Genomic DNA, 22903 nt, shown 5'->3' on the forward strand with positions numbered 1-22903 from the left:
CCTTGTGGCACTACCCTCATTTGACACTGCACTTCAAAAAAGATGGGACCCCGATAAGGAGATGAAGCTGGGAGATCTTTACCCTGGGGGAATGTTTGCTACATTACAGTTAGTGCATGACAGACTGGGCGCCGGCCTTACCATTACCCTACAATACTACAGGTTAAAAGCAGCATGTAAGAAAAAGTGGCCCACTTTTCCAGATGCCCCAGAACCCCACCAATTTGTTACGGCTACCATGTCGCAGGACGGGTTTACAGGCACTATATCTAGCCTTTACAGGGTAGCACAGGCATATACCCCCTCTAAAAACTATATGAAGCTAAAATGGGAACGGGACCTGGGAATCACCATAGAGGATGTTAAGTGGTCCAAATATTGTCATCACACTAAATCCATCTCGCTCAGTGCCAACTTCCGATTAATACAATTTAAGATCCTTAATCACCTGCATATTACACCGCACAAAGCCTCCAAATTTAACCCAGCTCTGCAAGCAAATTGCCCCAAATGTAATTCCAACATGGCAAATTCTATCCCTATGTACTGGTACTGTCCCCCGGTTAGAGCATTTTGGCAAGAGGTTGCTGAGACAGTTAATGATATTGTTGGACTTTCTATACCCGCAACACCGCTAAAGTACTTGCTGGGAGATATAGGCAAGACATCAGTAAGGATCCGTCGCTTTGTAGCTGTTGCAGCTGCGGTGGCCAAGAGGAACATTTTGCAGGCCTGGAAAGCTAAAACGGCCCCAAATCACAAGACCTGGCTAAGGGACTTATTGTATGTTCAAGAGACTGAGGAACAATATGTTCGATCCGTGGCTGCGGTTAGCAGACCTAGGGACATTTGGGCCCCACTACGGAACTACCTATCAACCAATCGAAACATTGAGGACGAGACCAGCTCCTTAGCTCTCTAATGTTCTGCCCGATGAGCAGGTTTATAAAACTCTTAGTGTAACTATAAAGCCCCATGCACGGGGTCGCTGTGGAACTTGAGGTTGAAGACTTATCTGCACGACTATTGCTTATCAAATTTACTGTGCTTGTTATGTAACTTAGTTTAGGGGGTGAGGGGGGACAAGTTCATGGGGAATCAATATTTTATATCGTAAAGTGTAATGGTTCATAATTAATCTTATAGATGGAGGTACTGAAGGATTGTTGAGGGGGTCTTTATGAAGTCAATATTCATTGAACGATGGTCACATTCAAGCCAGACCCGCACACATATATTATGATTTCTGTTGTATAATCTTTGTACACACCTGCTCTTTCTTATTGCACTTACTGTTATTTTGGCTTAAAATTTCAATAAAAAGATGTTTAAAAAGAAAACCTGTAAATTCAGGGTGGATAAACGCCTAAACTAAACCTAAGTCTAAGATGGGAGCAAGCGTCGACCATCAAATGAAAAATAAGGCAGTCCTTGTGGCGTTGTGTCAAAATAAAAAGGCCTATACTAAAAAAAACAATTACCAATTCCTTACAGCTAAATACAAGAGTGTGGGATAGGTTTTCAATGAAGAGAGAAGTGTTCACAACTAATAAGTCAGGATGTGATTGCCAGGGGTCTCCCTTCCCCACGTTTTCAGCACGGGACAAGGTGGGTGTCCTGAGCACAGCACACACTCAAGCTTTCCCAGCATGAGCCGACAGTTTGGTTCCAGCTATCAGGTTCTCTGATGGCTTAAAGTCTCTTTCAAAAAAAAAGTCTCTTGCCCTCGGCGCCGTATAGTTTCAACAAACAAATACAAAAGTTCTGTTTCACGTATGGCTTTGGTTGATGGCTTCACCCCTGGGTCTCCCTCTTCTGGGAGCAGAACCCTCATGTTTGGTGTTCAATAAATTAAATAAACAGTTCCTTTCTCAAATGAATTTTGGGTGATGACTCTTCACCCGTGGATCTCCCTCGGTTGGGGTTGGACCCCAAATGACAAGTGGGATAGTTCACTTCTCCTTGTTTTACGATGTCTCTTGGTTTCTCCCTCGGTCGGGCTCGGACCCCAAATGACAGGCGGGACAGTGCCCTCCTCCTTATCCTTTTGAACAACTGTCAGGGTACACGCCTGCTTTTCGGGCTAGCTCTTCTGGGTACACTTTAGCCTTTAGTTTCTTTTTGAACAACTCTTCAGGGTTCACCCCTGTTTGTCGGCCTTCCTCTTCCGGGTTCTCTCCAGCCTCCTTTTGCACAACGATTCACTTTAGGTGTCCTTCGGTATGTTCACCCTTGTCAGTACACCGTTCACAGGGACCTCCGGCCTCACCCCTTCTCGTTAGCATCACTCCGCCGGGGTCACTCCTGCTAACTTTACACAGTTCATTTACTTTACATAGCATGCAGGATATGCTTCCCGTAGTTTCCCATTCGCTTGCTGGTCAAAGATTTTCAACTGTATGGATGATTTGTCAAGACCCCCATATGACCACTCTGACTCCCTTTCCCCTTATCCTTAGGCTTTCTGGTTACTGTAGTTCAATAACAGGGTAATCACCTACTGTTTCTCAACTGAACACCCACGTGGTGGTTGATGTCGCTCTGCTGGCTTTCCCCTTTGTTCATATCAACAGTTCTTTGCACATTCAAAGTTCAATTATCCTTTTACTACTTTCGTTCAACAAAGTTTGGTTTCTTTATCGGCACTTCCCTCGACTCACTGATTATATTGAACAGCTTTGCTTCTTGCCTGTAGAGTCAAGGCCGGTACCACTTGGCCATGCGTCTCTCCTCAGCTTGCCTGTCACCAGAGGAGGCGCCTGGGTACTGTGGACATCTGCTGCAACACACGTAGGCTTTTGTTCCTGCCCTTATGATTCCTTCTCTCAAGGTTTTGCAGGTCTCTGACAATAAGGGTAGGGTCACTCCTCTCCTTGGTAGCCTCTCGACTCGTGTCGTCTTTCACCTTCTCTTGAACTGCTGGACTAAGATAGCTCTCACGGCGTGCGGTCTTCCTTGCTCGTAGTGTGCTTTTCATACTCCACCTTTAATCCCTGTGGGGAAGGAAAAGGGCCATCAGGTGTCTGTGATTCTGGTCAATTGCCTCACTTTGCCTGACCCTTGTATTGGGACATGTCAAGTAAACGGCTCTGGTGTTATTCCATTGTCTTTCGTCTTGTGCGAAAGTGCTCGTGTCAGAAAAGGAGGGGGAATATCCCATGTGGTAGGACGGGGAAAAGGTGTTCAAAGAAGGGGGATATCGCGTCTCACCCACCAGTGCCACATTCCCACTCCCCAAGGACCCCCGATCCAGGTGATCCTCCCGCACTGGTCCACCACCAGGAACTGGATCCAAAAGCGATGGCCGTGTCCTGGCCACTTGGATGACAGGTCCCCGAGGACTAGACAGGGAGACACCTTCAGGTTTCTCACAAACCCCATACACTTGTTTTGGGCCAGTCAGGCTTCATCAGTGAGGTGAAGCAGTGCCTCTCTAAGCACAGAGAGCAAGGGGTCCATGTCTGGATTACCCTGGGTAACTTATGGTGACACCCAAAGTTCCTAAAAATGCACAAAAAAGGTCTGGGAGTGCCTCTACCAAGAATAAACATGGCCAAATAACCTGTTCTATGCAAAGGTGCTCACTTGGGAGGGTCTACAACCATGTTTTAACTCAGTGTACCTTTCACAGAGGAGAAATATCCATTTGCATATCAGTCTTTGTCCCACCCACAAGGGCAGACCAGCACCGAAATGCTAAGCAATTCTCCTCTGAACAAGAGTACCAACAGCAATCCTATAACGTCAGGTAGTTCTTGGGATCTCTGTAGTGGCCCCAACTACCCCCCAACAGCATAGGCCACTGATTTCTCCAGCCAGATAGTTCCCCATATCTCACTAAACTCTGCAATAAATGTGGAACTGACAGCGCCGGTTTAGAGATGTAAAGCAACCCGACATTAGCCCTCCTGTTGAGACCCCCTCATTCCCTTGTCCTTCCTTACCCCCACGGCCCACGGCTCATCACTAGCGCATAGAGCAGCGGGGAGAGCGAACATCCCTGTCTCGTATGCTGCTGTAATGGGAAGGCCTGCGATTTACCCCTGTACATCAACACTCTGGCCGTCAGTTCTGAGTATAGTGCCGCAATCCATTCCCTCCATCTCGGGCCCATCCCTATGGTGGAGAGGACCTCACCTATGGATGCACAACTCATCCAATCGAAAGCCTTCTCTGCATCTAAGGCCAGAAGTGGGACCCCCTCTCTCGCCAGCACTGGTGTATTAAGGATGTGTAGTGTCTTACGCAGATTGTCAGCACCTTGCCAGTGCATAATAAAAGCTGTCTGATCTGCGTGAATCAGTCCAGGGAGGCATGACTCGAAGCGCGATGCAAGCACCCTGGCAAATATTTTAGCATCCACATTTAGTAGGGAGATGGGACTGTACGAAGTACAGATGACCAGGTCCTTCCCTGGTTTTGGGATTACTGCTATTAAGGCCCGGAGGAACGTCGGTGGTATGGTGCCTTCCTCAACAATAGAGTTAAACAGCATAGCCAAGATGTTGCCAAGAGGGGCTGTTACAGTTTGTATAAATCAGCGGTGAACCTGTCGCCCCTGGGGCATTGCCTGTGGTAGACTGTAACACCTCGTCCCACGTTAGCTCCTCCTCGGGCGCTTCATTTTCGGCTACCGTAAGTTTGGGGAGCCGCACGCTATTGAGGTAGCCACGCGCCTCATCTCCTGTTGCCTCTACCGGTCCGGCGAATAGGTCTTGGTACTATGCAGCAAACTGAGCCAGAATATCCTCTCCTCTCTCCACCATAGCCCCATTGGCCCTGTGTAACATATCTACTCTCCTCTCTGCTCTGCATCCCCTCACCCTATTAGCCCGGAACACACCAACTGCATCTCTCCATTAGTAATATTTTGGCAAGTAAACCTCATCCTCTTCACCACCTCACCTATTGACACCGAGTGGAGCTCTTGCCTCTTGTCCCTCATCTGTCCCAAGAGCTTCTTCCTATCAGCGTCCTTTTGTGCCAGCTGAGTTCTTAAAGCTTTCAGTTCCTCTCAGAGTCTGGCCTCAACCAACCCCCTTTCCCTTTTCCTCCGCGCCCCTTCCATGATGAGTAGTCCCCGGAATCTGGCATTTGCTGCCTCACATACCGCGGCCATGCACACCTCCCCATTATTGTTGGTTTCAAAATAAGCCCCTATCTCCTTTCCCAGGAAGTTCCAGATCAACCAATCTCTCACCAGCATATCATTGCACCTCCAGCGCGGCTGTCGCCAAGGTGACTTCACCAGTCTCCATTCTGCCACCATCATCTAGTGATCCAACCTAGTTACTACCTCAACGTTAGGTCCCCTTACCTCTCCCACCCATTCCTGTGGGACCAACAGCAAATCTATCCTTGTGTACGACTGGTGTGGGGGAGAGAAAAATGTGTATCCCCAAGGTCCTTGAAAGTGACCCTGCCAGACGTCTACCCAATAATAGTCTTGCAGGAGATTCTGAAAGTCAATGTTTTCCTTACCCGCCACCCTCACCCACCCCTACCCCTCTTTGCTGACCACCAATCCAATGCTGGGTCCGCCACTAGATTAAAATCACCCCCGGGATCATGGCCTCTTCTGTCCAGCCTTCCAACATCGAAAATATCTGGCACAAGAATCTCACTTGCCCTAGGTTGGGCGCATATAGTGTGGTCAGTGTGACCCCCTACACCCTCACAGAGACCCTTTTAACCCCAGGAACCAGCCTCCAAACCCCCTTTTTTATCTGGATCTGGACTTCCGTTATCCTAAATGTTTTTGTTACCAAGATACCTACACCCTACTTCTTGCGATCCCTGTGAGAGGCCCAGTAGGTCTTACCTATGTCGTTACCCTTTATTGCGGACTACACCCCTGCATATAGTGGGTCTCCTGAAGAAAGAGAATCATTAGGCGCTGCTTATGGAACATGTTACTGGTTAGCGCATTTAACATGGCCACTGTCAACTCAGCCATAGACCTTCATCACCTTTCGCTGTGTGTCCTTCCAATCCCCCATTAGACAACCTCCCCTCCCCTTCTGTGTTATCCACTGCGTGAAGTCTGCCTCCCCTTCCCTTTCTCTCCCTCCTGCCCACCCCCCTTCTGCTTAACTTAGGTGTTCAAATGTGTGTCCCGAGCATCCTGGTCACACCAGCCACACCACCAGGGATATGTCCCCTGCCCTGGTCGCACTACCTACCCCCCCCCCCCACTGCCACCTAGCACCCCCAGCTCCCATGGTGCTAACCATACCCTCTAGCTAAATTCCAACAGAACCAATAACAACATAACCCCTCCCAACTCACCATTCAGACCCCATTTTCCCCCTGCCACTCCCATCTCCTCAACCCCCAACACCAGAAAACAAACTCTAAGCCTTGGAGCATACAAATACCCCCCTTCGACTCCTCCTGCCCCCCCTACACTTTCAACCAGGAAGGAGGAAGACACCAGGAGCGAGGTCCAGGGCCCATAGAAAAAGCATAAGGATCAGCACAGCCCCTTACACCCCCTTCATGTGCCGTTCTCTGGGGCGATGGGGTGTTGAGTTTCTGAAATGTCCTCGCCTCCTGGACTTTGTGCCTTCCCATTGCAGGCTTCGGTCCTCGGGGTTCTTAGTGAGGGTCTACCCTGCTGCCATCCTCCTCTTGGAGGGTTCCACTTTGGGCCCCCACCAGCTCCTCTGTGCCGCTCTTGATCTCCTCCTCCGTGACCAAGTGGTATCTCTACCCTTCCCACTCAAACACCAATGCAAATGGGTATTTCCATCTGTAATTCGCCCCCTTCCCTTGGAGCCACCTGGTGAGGGGCCCACATTTCTTGCATCTCAATTGTGTGTGGGCTGCCAGGTCCTGAAAAATGACCACCCTGGAATCTCTGTAGACAATTTCCCCCATACGTCACGCCTTCTCAAGAATTCTCGCCTTGTCGCTGTAGTAGTGCAACCGTGCCAGGACAAAGCGCGGTCCCTCTGCCCCCCCTTGCCCCCAGCATGATGCACTCTGTCCAGGGTTACCTGCTTGCTCTCTTTAGAGCACAGGACCATCCCTATTATTTCATGGATCTTCTGCTCCAGGCCCATGATTAATTCTCCTTCCGTCTCCCACAGCCCAAAGAAACGGAGGTTGTTCCGCCACTCCCGGTTTTCGATATCATCCACCTTGAGATGCAATTTCTGTTCTTGCCTTTTCACCTCCAAGAAACTGGCCTCTGTCTGCGCTTATAGGATCCCTATTGAGGCCTGGATGGCCTCCAGCCCCTCCACTCCTTCCTCTAGGGTAACCATCTTTGCAGAGAGATCTGCCACCTTCGCCCCTATATCCCTCCACATTCCTTTGATCTCTTCCAGGATGGCCTGGATATCAATTTTAACTGTACCGATCTCTGCCAAGCAGGGGTGAGGTCCCCCTTCTTCCTTGGCCTTCGCCATCTCCTCTCCGTCCTGGTAGTGATATAGCACAAAGGGCACCTCTCCAGCTCATCCACCTGTGTCCTCCCTTGTCCACTTAAGGAGTTGGAACCCAATCAGGCCAATGCAATCTTTTCCTTGCCCTCTCCAGACCTACATATCCACATGCACCCAGGAGGGGGCACCGGTCCAAAAAGATCTCTTTCACCCCGGCCCTCCTTTGCTGGCCAACCCCCTCAATGGGGCTCTCAAAGCCTGTCCTTCTCCCTGGGCTCCCTCCACAGTCCGACCCACTCCATACTGCCCCTGCCTCACAGGGGGTTCCGCTGCACCACTGGTCCGGGTGCCACACGCCGCTTTCCACGCCTATAGGGCTCCTTGCTTGTTCGCCACCACAGTACCTCCTCCTCAATCAGCCCTCAACTTGCACCGCTGAATCACTCCGGACAATCCCCTGGAAGTAAGACAAGAAAAAGTTCCCAAGGATAGGGAACTCCCGTCCCCTTCACACTATTATAGGCTGAAAACAGCCAAATGTTAGATGAGTACCTTATGAAAAGGTATACCTTTATGTGGTAGTTTGACAACTGAAAGTTAGAAATCACTTTATACTATGTGTATAGCCCATTGGATATGCAGACATAATCATTTTATAAAATTTTTAGACTCTGCATCTTTTCCAAGAAATATACAGACACAATTCTGAATAAAAGGTTTTTTAGTAGTGAAAGGACCCAATGCGTTTCGGGAGTAAATCCCTTTATCTGGGGTCTTGATCAGTAGATCTTTCTACAAACAATAAGAAAAGAAAATGTTTCAGTCAATAGGTTCCATAACTTCGCATGTAGAGCCACACATATGTGAATTCGTGATGAATCTAGATAAGTCAAATGTACCTCATCATTTCCAAGGTCGTAAAATCACCAATCTTCAAGGCCATTTAGCTGTATCCTGACAATGCAAGGTATGATGTCCTTGCTGATAAAAAATCTGCAGTTATTCAAGTCTAATCTGTCTAATGTTTAAATGATGGTATTAATATCTGATCATATGTTTAACATTAAACCAAGTTAGGTATGACTATAAATATTGTGCGCCCTTATCTCACCTTCCCGTGTCTGTGGGCAGTGCGCTGAATCTTTGGTCACTGTAGATGATAGTGTTAATCCACACCAAGGTTAGGATTTCTCCCTGGCTTGTAGATGCTGAACAGTGCAAAAATATAACAATAACAAAAAAGTCTCATAAGGCTATGTTCTCTCGAGTTTACTAATCTTCTATTTGAAAGAGAAGAGGAAGGAATAGTATGCCACTCAACCATTCTAGATGAGCATATTGTAGTGAATGATGTTTTCCCCTTTGCAATGGACTCTGAATTCCAGTGTCCATGTTAAGGAAAGGATGTAATAAATAAACAAAGCTGTGGCATAAACTATTGTTCCAATATGTTGGAATATATGAAGTCCGCTAAATACAAAGGGAGCTTCACTCACCCTCCTTGAAAGTCGACCAGACAATCAGGTTACAGCATCTGGTGCTCGCGGCAAGAATTTGCTGTTGACAAAATGGCCACTTAAAAAGCAGCGTCTAAGATTAACGTAGTGACGTCATTGGGTTATGATGGCTGTGATGTCACTAAGGTAAACAAGGCGTCCCATTCCACAATGCGGTGCATTGCGGTCCGAGTGTTGTCACATGGACAAGAGCCCGCTCGTGTTCCATAATGGGTTTTGTGTATAAGGGGCATAACATGCCCTGTAATGTGTTAAAGCCTATCCTTATCCCTGTTCAGAGTGATAAGGCGATAGGGTGATAAATCGAGAGTGTGTGGAACATACTATACCTTTGAATGTGCTGGAGCATATTTCTATTCCCGCAAAGTTAAACTGATTCGACAGTGTGGACCCAAAGGGTCTTAACATAGATGTATATAAATCAGGATGCATGTATCCCACATGGGGGCTTACAATCTGTTTTGCCCGTGGCCGTCCTTCCAGCATGTCCCACAATGCTCTGCCCGGAGCACACAGATAGGACTACCCAGCGTGTGCCGTGGTGACCGCTGATCTCGGGGACCAGTCAGCACCAAAGTGCAGGTGCTCCAGTGGCTGTGCTGAGCTCCCTTAACCTGGCAACCAGCCCTCACACCTTCTCAGCCTGCTGGAGGCAGGTACCTCTGCGGGATCACTGGTAGTTGGGTCCCTTTGTGGCCTCCAGGCCTATCAGCTGCTGGTGGACTGCCTCTCCCGTTACTATTTATTTATTTGCATTTTTAGAGCGCACAGCTGCCCGTGGGCATCGTAGCGCTGTTTACTTATTACGAATAACATGAAAGGCAGTGGACATGGTTACAGACATGGTTAAAGGTACGAGGTTACACGGGACAGTGCATTTAGGTACATCAGTATACAGAAGTTATTTACATTTCAGTAGAGTTCACTTAAACATGGTGGTTTTCAGAGCTTTTCTAAAGGCACTGAGGGATGTTTCCGCTCTCAGTTTGGGTGGTAGGGAGTTCCATGCTTTTGGTGCTAGGACTTCGAAGCTCGAGCCTCCGGCTTTAACTCTGTTGAAGTTATGGACTAAGAGTTGGTTCGCGTATAAGTCCCTTTTGGGCCTGATTTTTTGGACTGGTTGTATCCAATCAGTGAGGTAGCTATAGGCAGATTGGGATAAGCATCTGTGGGTAATGGTTAGGGTCTTGAACTGGATGCGCTCTTTGACTGGGAGACAGTGGGCATTTTGTCTTGCTAGCCCTGCAGCAGCCTGTGAGGAACTCATGGTGACAACAGTAAAGACAGACACAAGTGATCACAGTTCAAGGGTGTTTATTGAAACTGTAAGCAGGTTTGAAAAATGCCAAATCTAAGATAGGAGCCAGCGTCGACAATCAAATGAAAATAAGGCAGTCCTAGTCACGTCATGTCAAATAATAAAGGCCTATACTAAGAAAACTATTGCCAAACCTTACAACTAATACGAAAAAGGCGTGGGATGGTTTTCAGGGAAAGAAAGAAGTGTTCACAAATAATGTCAGGATGCGGTAGCTTGGAAATCCCTTCCCCACGTTTGAAGCGCAGGTAAGATGGGAGCTTGGAGCACAGCACACACTTGAACTTTCTCAGCACGAGTTAACAGTTCTGATGGCAACAATCAGGACCGTTGATGGCTAAGTCTCGTTCCTCTGGAAAGTCTCTTGCCTTCGAGGGCCTCATGTATTCTCTAACAAACAAACACAAAGTTCTCTTCCACAGTTCAAGTTGGGTGTTGACTTCACCCCTGCGCCCCCCACTTTCGGGCGTTGACACCTTCAGAACACTTTGAGTTATGGTTTCACCCTTGGGTCCCCCTATTCTTGGCACTGACCCTTTTCAATCGTATTTCACAAAACCAAATATAGTTCCTTCTCTTATTGGGCTTCAGTGGTGATTTTACCCCTGGATCTCCCTCAATCGGGCTCAGACCTGTCTCGAGTGTTGGCCTCCTCCGTTGGGTTCACTATGGATTTCAACAAATCTTCTGCTATCGTTCTCATACAAAGCCTTTTCAGCAGTTCGCTATGAACCTCCCTTTCTCTGGTTCACATACTCAGGGTGATAATGGATCCTCCTAGGGTCCCCCATTTCTGGGCGCAGACCCCTCTCAATACAAATCGTTATGTCTTTCTAAACAGTTCGAGTGGACATCCCTTGGCCAGGTTTAGCTTTGTCAACACACTGTTTCTCTGGACTTTAGACTTTGTCCCCTTTTTGTTAGCACCCCTCTTCCGGGTTCACTCTTGCTGATTTCATATTTACGTTCACTTTCAATGTTCACACAATTAACTCTCCTTTTTTCTTTCACCATGCAGGATTCACTGCTCTTATTTTCTAACAGTTAGCAGATCGAAGTCTTTTGATTGTACAGGGATTTTGCTTACCCTCCTGTATTACCACTTTGACCTGTTTTGGCGGCTCGCCTACGGCCTTCTGGTATCTGTAGTTTCAATCAAGATTGAGTCGACCAGAGTCTCTCAAATTACCACCCACTTGGTGCTGATTCCCTCTGCAGCTGGTCTCCCCTTACACAATTTTACAGTTCTTTGAACTTCCTTCAACTTTAATCAGCGACCAGGTGCCGGCCGATCTCGCTTAAACTGTAGAAACAGACCGTTAAAGCATGAATTATACTTTCCTAGCAGCCCCCTTTCGGGGCTCTCCTTAGATCAGGCTGACTGTCACAATGCCTGCCCCCGGAAAGCCAGACCAGGCCCAGCAACCCCGGAAGCAGGCATCATGCCACTTGAAGCATGCCCAAAAATCCCAGTTAGGGGCTCTTTGGCTACAGTCCTGTCGTCTATGGCGCCAGGCTCATAAGAATAAAGACAATAATGGGCGCCAGGCTCATTACAGAAATCTTACCTGTTGCAGACCATGCTGCATACCTACCTGATGCAGACCATGCTGCACGAAGCCACAAGCCAAATGAGGCTTAAAGGGACTACTTTACCTCAGGGACTCCTTTCCTCTCGGGTGGGGCTGTGGAAGAATACTTACCTGGGACTTCTTCCAAGGCTATTTAAGCCACACCCGGACAGCCACACGTGCTTCGCGTTATTCTGCTTGCTGCGGTGTAACACTCATCGTGTCTTCAGCAGCTCCAGTCTTCAGCCACGCCCGCTTCAGTCCTGGAACACCTGGAACAAGAAAAGGAGAAGGAGAAGAGGTCAGAACAAAACCCTTACCTGAATCCTTGATCCAGCACATCGTCGATCTGGAAGAGAGAAGCCTTCTCAGGTGCATTGCCACGCACCTCGCAGAGCCGCGCTGAACTCACCAACCGAGGCTGCATTCCTTTACTCCTTCGCGAATCCAGCATCTCCAGGCCATTCTTCAACACCTGGGGAAGACAAGAACAGATAGGTAAGCAAGGGCAATACGAACCACCCCAAAGACTTACCTGATTACCACAGGGGGGTACTCACCTCATCTCGGGTCGGCGCAGTCAATTCCGCATCACCGCCGCACCCCGGCCCCTAAGGGGAAAAAACAAGGACAATACAACCTAACCCCAAAGACTTACCTGATTTACCACAGTTAATTCTGCATCATCGCTGTACCCCGGGCCCAAAGGGGAGACCCACAATAGACTTACCAGTATCTTACCAATTGCCACTTGGAACTCTTCTGGTGGTTTAAATCCGCAACCTGCAAGGAATCTGGCAGAGTGAAGATCAGACTTTTGAACTCTTACGAACAATTGGACTTAGAGTCAATACTGGAACTCACCAATTCCTCCACGCCAGTGAAGTAACTGGTCATCTACGCGCCCCTGCGCTCGACGCAGGATGGAGAGCTCATCTTTCCAAATCTTCAGGTGAGATTAAGAGGGAACTTCAGGAGTGTTCAGTGGGCAGACAAGGGGAGTGGGAAGGCGGGTTAACGCTCAGATTACGGGAGGTTAATTCCCTTTCTCCATTGCAGAAAGATATTCGTACGAGTCCAACAAACGAAGCTCAGTGGGTCTGTCCAGTCTGTCATCTCGGCTCTATGTGTTACTTTGGTGGAAGCAACAGCGGGCCAGTCCAGATCGACGCCCCCGTGGGAATCAGGTGAGCGTAACACTGACCCCTAGTTCACGAATAGAAACCAGTAGATAACACATTTTGGAATGTGTCTCTCCTACGAACACAGTATCCTCTCAGAACAAGTGCCTCGTGTTCTTCATAACAAAGAATTATGTCTGTTTATTGCAAATTGCAACTGTTGTTAAAACGAGTAATATAGATTGAGTAAGAAATTTGTCATAATTTGTCATATTTGTCATGATTGTCAATTACCGAATGCTAGCTCAGGAAGGTACATGATGGGCGGTTTTGATGTGTCACAAAGAGATTGTACGATTGTCTTTTTATATATATGAGACTGTTGTAGAATGTTCTCTCTCTCTTGCGTCTCATGAGGTCTGAGTGACACACGTCGCGAGACGTTAGACCCAGTCGGCTGACTGAGAGTATTTTCTTTGCAATAAACCCTAGTACTTGGAAATTGAACCTTGTGTCTGTCGTATCACTTGGTGTATGGTGATTGTGCCTTGTTTCCATACGAGAGGGTATTCAGGGCCTAGCAAAAAATGGCGCCCGCATAGGGACCCTCCCCCATTTGCTCCATCGTGCACGTTGAATTTGAAGAAGGCAAAAACAAATCCAGGACGATGCCGTCAAGCCATGATCGAAAGGTGTTCAGGGCGCCCCTGTGAAAGTGATGAGAGACTCCTTTGCATATCTGTACACAACCGATCCCTGATCGACGAGCAGTGGCCAGAGAGCATCGAGGCAAGTGTCCCGAAACGAGGCAGATTGAGCCACATACGCAGTCACGATGATTCTTGGCTGCGTCTGTATACGGCTGAATTGCGTCTTGAGAGATGGACTGATTGATCAGGTGAGTCGTGCCCCGATTCTTAACAGCCCTGATATTGGTTAAGTGTTGCTCTTGCAAGATCAAACTCCCAGGGTAAGGTACGAATAAGATCAACATGCCTGGGAAATTGTCTTCCTGTCTAGTGGGATTTTCCCACTGCGGTACACAATCTTTGGAAACTGGCCAGGTTGCACCACCCATAGGGTCGCCAGCGTTTGAGATGTATGTTAAATATGGAATAGGAGCAATAATGTTTAATGAAATTTGGCATAGGCAGACCAGACATGTAGTAGATTTGCAGTGGCCGAAAGATGGTACTTTTGAGATGGCCCGTATAGAACACTTAGAATCAGTACTGCTGCGCAAGAAAGTACGCCCGCGACAGTTGACGTCATAAGAGACTGGAGGAAAGAAGCTAACCTCCGTTTAAAAAGTAGGGGGAAACATGCACGAAGGCACAAATCAAACACAGAAAAAGCGCTAGAACTAGAAGAGCTCAAATGGACTGAGTATATCAGAAGAGGGGATAGGAGTATCCAATTAGGTATACAAAAAATATGTCCACAACAAGAGTTACATGCATCAGATGAACTAATAAATAAAATTTTGAATGAACAAAGACAAGAATGTCCGCAAAGCAATATTGACACAATTGCACCAATACACATTGCTCTACCTCAGTTGCCATCCCCATTCTTGTTGTTCCAACTGCACCATCTCCCCCTGTGCACGTGATACCATTTCCCCCACCACCGACAGAGCATGAATTAGCAGCTGCCGGAGAAGGCAGCTATACGGAGGCGCGGCCTGCACAGAGAGGAAGCACCAGAGTAACGCGTAGTACGGTTAGCAGGAACGTAGATTGAAGGCAATGATGAGGGATCTGCGCTGAGTGCAATGTATGACTATAAGAAGCTCGGTGAATAACAGGTATTGTTAGAATGCATGGGGGAGTATCTTATAGATAGATGGAAGAAATTGACTGGTATGTTAGCACCGCAGAAGTTGCGGGATCTAAATGCTTTTTCGCGTATGAGGGAAAGTGCAACAGAAATAAAAGAGCATGTAAACCGGCTATTTGAGTTTAAAAATGAGCTTGATGAATTGCATGCAGAGGTGAAAAGAGGGAAACAACAAGTGGTACCATATGTCAAGCGGCGATTTTTTCCGCTGTCAAAACCTGTTAGTGAGGAGATGAAAATATGTACACGAGAGGCGCTTAGGTGGATTATGGATGCTAACATTTCTCCAATGGAGGTGCATGATACGTTTGATCAGTATACGGTAGAGATGCAGAGGAAGGCATTGCAGGTGATGGTTGAGTATTTACAAGATGAATGTTTTGAAAAGAAGTATTGTTGCCCCCCCGATTTAATGACAATATACAAAAGAGCGTTTTCACCTGAAACTGGAAAGACTGCCCTTTCCCTCGATTTAGCTATAGTGCTTAATAAGCGAACCAATGAGGAAATGTCCAGTTCGATATTTCCCATGAGAGAAGTCCCTCCCACCTTTGTGCCAAAAGTAGAGATTGAAACCACTGACACGCAGGCAATAGATGCCCATTATAAAGCACAGTTCGTGCATGTCCCTTTTTCTAGGCAAGAGGTAAATAATATAAAACAAACAATCCCTGATTTGAGAAAGAATCCGGCGGGATTTTATAAAGAAATTGAGTCCTATTTGAAATTGTCTATTTTCACGATGAGTGATATTGACCTATTATTTCCTGTGATTCTCCCCATAGATATATGGAAACAAATTAGAAATGTAGATGATATTGATATTTTGGGTGGGACCTGGGAGCATCTGATTAAAGAGGATACAGACAGGAAGGCTGGCGAGAAGCCATCTCCAGTTTTATTAGCCTTACCAGCGCGAATAGTACAGAAATTAAAAATACTAATACCTGAAAAAAGAATTGTCTGGGACAAATTAACGGCATGTGTGCAAGGTAAAGATGAATTGGCTATTGACTATTTTAATAGATTTGAAGAAGTATTCGCAGATTTTAGTGGCCAAGATTTGAGGACTGAACCCGGGAAGAGACTATTTGTTGACAAATATGTGAGAGGGTTGCTGCCTAAAAATATTCAAAATGTAATAATGACATCTGAAAGTGTGTGGCAAGCAAAATCACAGAGTGAAGTATTACACATGGTACAATACTACAAGAATAGAGTAAATGCAGAGAAAGAGAAAGAAGCGAGGGATAGAGTGAATCTAAAAATGAGAGTATTAATGCAGCAGGTAGGGAATAATAATAGGGGCGGAGGAAATGCACAAATGAGAGGGAATTTTTCCAACATGCACGGAGTGTAACGCTCACCTGATTCCCTCGGAGGCGCGGGTCTTGACTGGGCGGTGAAACCGTCTTCAGTGTTAGGCGTAGGATTCGTTTGGCTCCCGGATTAGGCCCCTTCTTCACTGAAAATTTGACCCGAAGGGTGAGGTGTCTGCAAGTAGAAAATCTAGGTATTAGTGGCTGGAAGGCTGGGAGAAGTTCCAAGCCCCTCTCTCCCTCTCTCCCCGTGGTACTGGGTTGTAGTCGCGCTCACCTTAAATAGGTGAATGCCGGGCTCTCCATCCTGCGTCTTGTGCAGGGGCGCTGGGTCCAGTTACTTCACTGGATTCGAGTTCAGCCTCTTGATTGCAGAGGGTGATTTGAGAGCGATGCCGCCGTTTGCTGCACGAGCGTGACTTGTAAGTATTAAAGTTCTTTTTAGATTGCTCTCTTATAATGTCTATGTCTTTTTCCTTTTCAGTTGCTGCCGATGCCAAAGAAGATGCCCTCCCGGTTCGTGGCAAGGAATAAAGCAAGAAGATGGAGAATAGGATGGCACGTAAGAAGAAAGGCTGCTCTAGGGCTGTAGAATGCACCTTAATGTCTCTTTTTGTCTTTACAGGTGATGGAATGCGGCGCGAGCAGAGTTGAGGCGAGCGTAATGCAGGTAAGTCGTTTTGCAACTAAGCGTTAGTAACCAATGTTCTTTGTCTTTGCAGGCCCGATGCCGGACGAGAAATGCAGAAAAAACACCTTGGATGCTGCAGATGGATCGGGTAAGTTGAAGCGCCAACCTTGCTTTTGCCTAACCTGTGCCTTTTGTTTTTGCAGGAGTTGCTGAAGACTGCAGATTGGTTCCAGCAGGTAATTTTCTTATTCACAGGATCCGGAGCTGAAGATTCCCTGGAGCTGACACGGTGAGCGTCCTGCTGCAGATGCAGAATAACGCGAAGCACGTTGCACCAATCGGGTGTGGTTTAAATAGCCCACAGGAGTGCTTAGGTGTCTCCTTCCTCAGCCTCGCCCAGGAAAAAAGAGTTCCTGCTTCCAGAAGGATTCCAGCATCAATGATCCAGGGAGTGGTGCCTGCCCCACCCAGAAGAAAATGTAGTCCCTGCCAGAAGAGAATGAAACATCATTCTGCTGGTAAGTAAGCAGCATGGTCTGCTGCAGGTAGGTCCACCCAAGCACTTTCACACTTGTTATGAGCCCGGCGCTTCCTGTGCCGGGACTGGTCCATTTTATGAGCCTGGCACCACCGGTGCCAGGACAGGGTCCAAAAGGTCCCCATTGGGACTGGCTGGCGCCGATGGTATATGTTATGAGCCTGCTTCCAAGGGTGTTGGGTTGGTCCTGACTCCTTGGAAGCAGTGGTCATGACAGCACCCCCCCTCAAGGCCCCTCCCAAATTCGTCTTCCCCGGGGGTTTCGGTTTATCAGGAAAAGTTCGATGAAACTTCTTAACCAGACGGGGTGCATGAACATGTTCCGACGGTTCCCAAGATCTTTCCTGAGGGCCATAACCTTTCCAGTCAATCAGATAGTATAGTTTTGATTTGGAAATCTTGGAGTCTAGGATGTCTTGTATTTCGAATTCCAGTTCTCCGTCCACAAGAATAGGGTCTGGAGATTTCGTCAAACGGGTTCCAGGTTGCATGGGCTTCAGTAGAGAAACGTGGAAAACTGGATGTATTTTCATATGGGCAGGTAGACCCAATTTAACTGCCACTGGATTTATTATGGCAGTGATTGGGTAAGGTCCCAGGTATCGTGGATTGAAAGTACGCGGTCCTTTGAGAGGTAAATGTTTGGTTGATAGCCAGACTTGATCTCCCACAAGATATTGAGGGGCCTCCTTTCGACGTAGGTCTGCACACTTCTTGTATTGTTCCTTGGCTCGCTTAAGGTGAGTCGTGGCCTCTTTAAAGGCTTGAGTGATTGTAGAATGCAGATGATCTACAGCTGGGGTCCCAAGAGTCTGAGGTGGATCAAGATTTGAGGTGCGGGGGTGGATTCCATATAAAAGAAAAAAAGGAGTCTTTCCGGTTCCAGCATGGACTGAATTATTATAAGCGTACTCCGCAATCCAGAGAATGTCTTTCCAAGTACTCTCCGATTGTTGTAACATGCAGCGCAAATATTGTTCCAGGGTTTGGTTGGTCCTCTCGGTCTGCCCGTCGGTCTGGGGATGATGGCTGGTTGAAAGTCTTACATCAATTTGGGCTAGGCGACAACAACTCCGCCAGAAGTGGGAAATAAATTGACTTCCTCTGTCTGAGATTAAAACTGAAGGAAAGCCGTGCAACCGAACGATGTTTTCGAGGAACTCTCGGGCCAGAATTGAAGCTGTGGGTAACCCTTTTAATGGGATAAAATGAGCCATTTTCGAGAATAGGTCTACAATTACTAAAATTGTATTAAATCCGGAGCATGGTGGTAAATCCGTGATGAAGTCCATGGAGAGAGTATGCCACGGGTGTGGAGGAATGTCTAGGGGTTGTAAGAGGCCTGCTGGTTTCTCCTTATGGCTTTTGCTTTGGGCGCACACACCACAGGAATTTATGAAATCCTTAATGTCCTTTCTCCAAGACGGCCACCAAAAATGCCTTTTTATCTTTTCTGACGTTTTGGCAATACCTGGATGTCCTTCCATTAAGGAGACATGGTAACATGAGATCACCTTTTTTTGTAAATCGGTACCAGGTAGATATAACCTTCCTCGAAAGTATAGTAAGTTCTTATCCGTAGTGAAGTCTTTTCCCTTGAGTTGCCAGTCTTGCACCTCTGCTGGAGTCAGAAGTTTTTTAACTGTAACTTCAATGTCTTCAATGGATTGTGCATTAACCAAACCCAGGATTCTCTGTTCCGGAATTATGGGCACGGGTTCAGGATTGGTCGTGAGTTCATCTACTCCAATTCGGGAGAGGGCATCAGCTTTACCATTCTTGTTGCCAGGTTGGTAAGTTATCACAAAGTCGAATTCGGCGAAAAATAGTGCCGAGCGAAGTTGTCTAGAGGATTGAGCTTTGGCTGATTTAAGGTACTGTAAATTACGATGATCCGTAATGACGGTGACTGTGTGTCGGGCTCCCAGGAGATAATGCCGCCAGGCTTTAAAGGCGGACTTAATAGCCAAACGTTCCTTATCTGTAATGGTATAGTTGATTTCGGGAGCCGAAAATTTGCGGGACCAAAATGCCACTGGGTGTAACTGGTTTGTCTCTGGGTCTCTTTGCGAAAGCACTGCTCCCATTGCGAGACTGGAAGCATCGGTCTCAACGATATAGGGGAGTTCCGGACGAGGATGTTTTAAAACCGGAGCCGAGGTGAATTTTGTTTTTAGTTCTTGAAAAGCTTGTTCAGCCTCTGTCGACCACTTGAAACGTTTATTTTTTCTAAGGAGGGCTGTAATGGGTTGGACTACTCGAGAGAAATCTGGAATGAACCTACGATAAAAGTTGGCGAAGCCCAACATGCTTTGAACACCTTTCACAGACGTTGGTGAGGGCCACTTAATGATAGCGTCCACTTTCCTTGAGTCCATGTGGACTCCATTAGGTGACAAAATAAATCCTAAAAATTCGACCTCAGTGACATGAAAAACGCATTTCTCCAGCTTTGCAAAAAGTCTGTGTTTACGGAGCCTCTTCAGTACTGCTGTGACATGTTTTCGATGTTCCGCCTCAGAGTAGACCAGAATGTCATCTATATAGACAACTACACACACGTCAATGAGCTCTCTGCGGACGTCATTCATAAAATACTGAAAGGCAGCCGGTGGGTTGCATAATCCAAAGGGCATTACTTGGTACTCGAACAGTCCATATTTAGTACGAAAGGCCGTCTTCCATTCATCGCCCTCTTTTATTCGCACCAAATGGTAAGCTCCTCTGAGGTCCAGCTTTGTGTAGATACAGGCACTTTTAACTTGGTCAAGAAGTTCAGGGATCAATGGTAACGGATACCTGTTCTTAATCGTAATCTGGTTTAGGGCACGATAATCTATACATGTTCTTAGGTCTCCCTCTTTTTTTTGGAACGAAGAACAGAGCTGAGGAGGCTGGGGACTTCGAAGGACGGATAAATCCATTAGCCAGGTACTGGTCCAAATACTGCCTCAGGTGAAGATTTTCAGGTTCTGTGAGGGCATAAATTCGACTGCACGGAGGAGTGGATCCCGGAATCAAGTCTATCTGGCAGTCGTAGGATCTGTGAGGAGGCAGAGAATTAGCTTGATCTTTCTGAAAGACATCTTGAAATTCCCGGTATTCTGGAGGCAGTTGAGGATTCTCAAAAGTAGTTGCTGCCAGCTTAGTAAGGGGCTGAGGATAACAGGTAGGAGCGCATTCTGGAAACCGGATTGTCCTTGCTCGCCAATCAATTTGAGGATTGTGCTTCTCCAACCAAGGGATTCCCAGGATAACTTGAAACTGCGGAGCCTTGATCACGTCAAACACAATCTTCTCTTGATGTCCATCTTGGCTTATCAATGTCACTTCCATGGTGGTGTGAGTTACTGGTCCGGAAGCTATTTCCGTACCATCCACGGTGGTGATGACGTCTTTCACCGTCTTAGGACAAAGAGATAGATTCATCCTGGCGGCCAATTCACAGTCCACGTAATTGCCGATTGCGCCACTATCAATGTATGCTTTAAGGGCATGCATACGATTAGGTTGTTCTGGACTCACGAGGACCATGGGCATGATGAAATGCGAGGTCAAAGAACTGGTTTTAACGCTCGGCAAGCGGACCTCTACACTTGTCGGGCGAGGTCGTTTTCCGACTCAGAACCTTCGGCACCTTTATCAGAAGCTCCTACTATCTTCTTCCTTGGTTTCACTGGGCAATCTCGAAGAAAGTGTCCAGAGTTTCCGCAATAAAGGCACAATTGCAATTGCCTTCTTCTTTCCCTTTCCTTTTGGGTTAGAGGTCCTTTCACAACCCCAATCTGCATGGGTTCCACGGTATCATTTCCTTTAGCTGAACTCTGTGGTCTAGAAAAAACTCGAGTTTCAAATCTGGAACGATCGGCCTTCCGATTCTGTATTCTATGATCCAATTGAACCACCAGGTCGATGTATTCGGAACAGTCTTGTGGAGGATTCACCACCTGAGCCAGAACGTCTTTAAGTTCTCCACGCAGGCCTCTGTAGAAAAGGGTGATTCTCTTGTCCTCAGGCCATCCGGTTTCAACCACTAATCTGTTGAACGGTGCAATGTAGGCCAGAAGATCTTGATTGCCCTGTCGTAGTGAAAGAAGTTCATTGTCCAGGGCCTGTCCCTGCGAGTGTCTTGTAAACAATTTTTCCATACTAGCTTGGAAATCCTGGAAGTTATGAAGAACAGGGTCATCTCGAGTCACTAAAGGAATAGACCAATCTGCGGCGCTGCCACTAAGATATGAGAGCACGAAGGCCACCTTAGCCTGGTCCGTTGGGAAAGCGGCGGGTCTGCATAAAAAATGCAAGCGACACTGATTGATGAACACAGCAAATCTTTTCGGATCACCTGAAAAGCGCTCGGGCGGAGCCAAAGGTACATTTCCTGGTAGGTTAATGTGCACCGGATTGGTAGAAGTCGTTGAAGCATGACCCCCACTAGGAGTAGGCAGAGGAGTTTGTCCCGCTTGGGCTTGCAGCAATTGTCTAGCCAAGTCGTCTGTTCGTTCCTTAGAGACCACTAACTCCCTCCTTAAGGCATTCGTTTCCTGGCGTGCTGCGTGTACTTCTGCCCTCAACTCCCCAAGTAACTCGGCCAATTGGTCTGTGTCTGAAGTTTCCATTGCGCCTGGGCGGGAAATATGTGGTAAGGCTTCGCGTTCTGTAACGCTCACCTGATTCCCTCGGAGGCGCAGGTCTTGACTGGGCGGTGAAACCGTCTTCAGTGTTAGGCGTAGGATTAGTTTGGCTCCCGGATTAGGCCCCTTCTTCACTGAAAATTTGACCCGAAGGGTGAGGTGTCTGCAAGTAGAAAATCTAGGTATTAGTGGCTGGAAGGCTGGGAGAAGTTCCAAGCCCCTCTCTCCCTCTCTCCCCGTGGTACTGGGTTGTAGTCGCGCTCGCCTTAAATAGGTGAATGCCGGGCTCTCCATCCTGCGTCTTGTGCAGGGGCGCTGGGTCCAGTTACTTCACTGGATTTGAGTTCAGCCTCTTGATTGCAGAGGGTGATTTGAGAGCGATGCCGCCGTTTGCTGCACGAGCGTGACTTGTAAGTATTAAAGTTCTTTTTAGATTGCTCTCTTATAATGTCTATGTCTTTTTCCTTTTCAGTTGCTGCCGATGCCAAAGAAGATGCCCTCCCAGTTCGTGGCAAGGAATAAAGCAAGAAGATGGAGAATAGGATGGCACGTAAGAAGAAAGGCTGCTCTAGGGCTGTAGAATGCACCTTAATGTCTCTTTTTGTCTTTACAGGTGATGGAATGCGGCGCGAGCAGAGTTGAGGCGAGCGTAATGCAGGTAAGTCGTTTTGCAACTAAGCGTTAGTAACCAATGTTCTTTGTCTTTGCAGGCCCGATGCCGGACGAGAAATGCAGAAAAAACGCCTTGGATGCTGCCGATGGATCGGGTAAGTTGAAGCGCCAACCTTGCTTTTGCCTAACCTGTGCCTTTTGTTTTTGCAAGAGTTGCCGAAGACTGCAGATTGGTTCCAGCAGGTAATTTTCTTATTCACAGGATCCGGAGCTGAAGATTCCCTGGAGCTGACACGGTGAGCGTCCTGCTGCAGATGCAGAATAACGCGAAGCACGTTGCACCAATCGGGTGTGGTTTAAATAGCCCACAGGAGTGCTTAGGTGTCTCCTTCCTCAGCCTCGCCCAGGAAAAAAG

The sequence above is a fragment of the Ambystoma mexicanum genome, chromosome 8 (genome assembly GCF_040938575.1).
Source record: "Ambystoma mexicanum isolate Mex_15411 chromosome 8, UKY_AmexF1_1, whole genome shotgun sequence".
NCBI lineage: Eukaryota > Metazoa > Chordata > Amphibia > Caudata > Ambystomatidae > Ambystoma > Ambystoma mexicanum.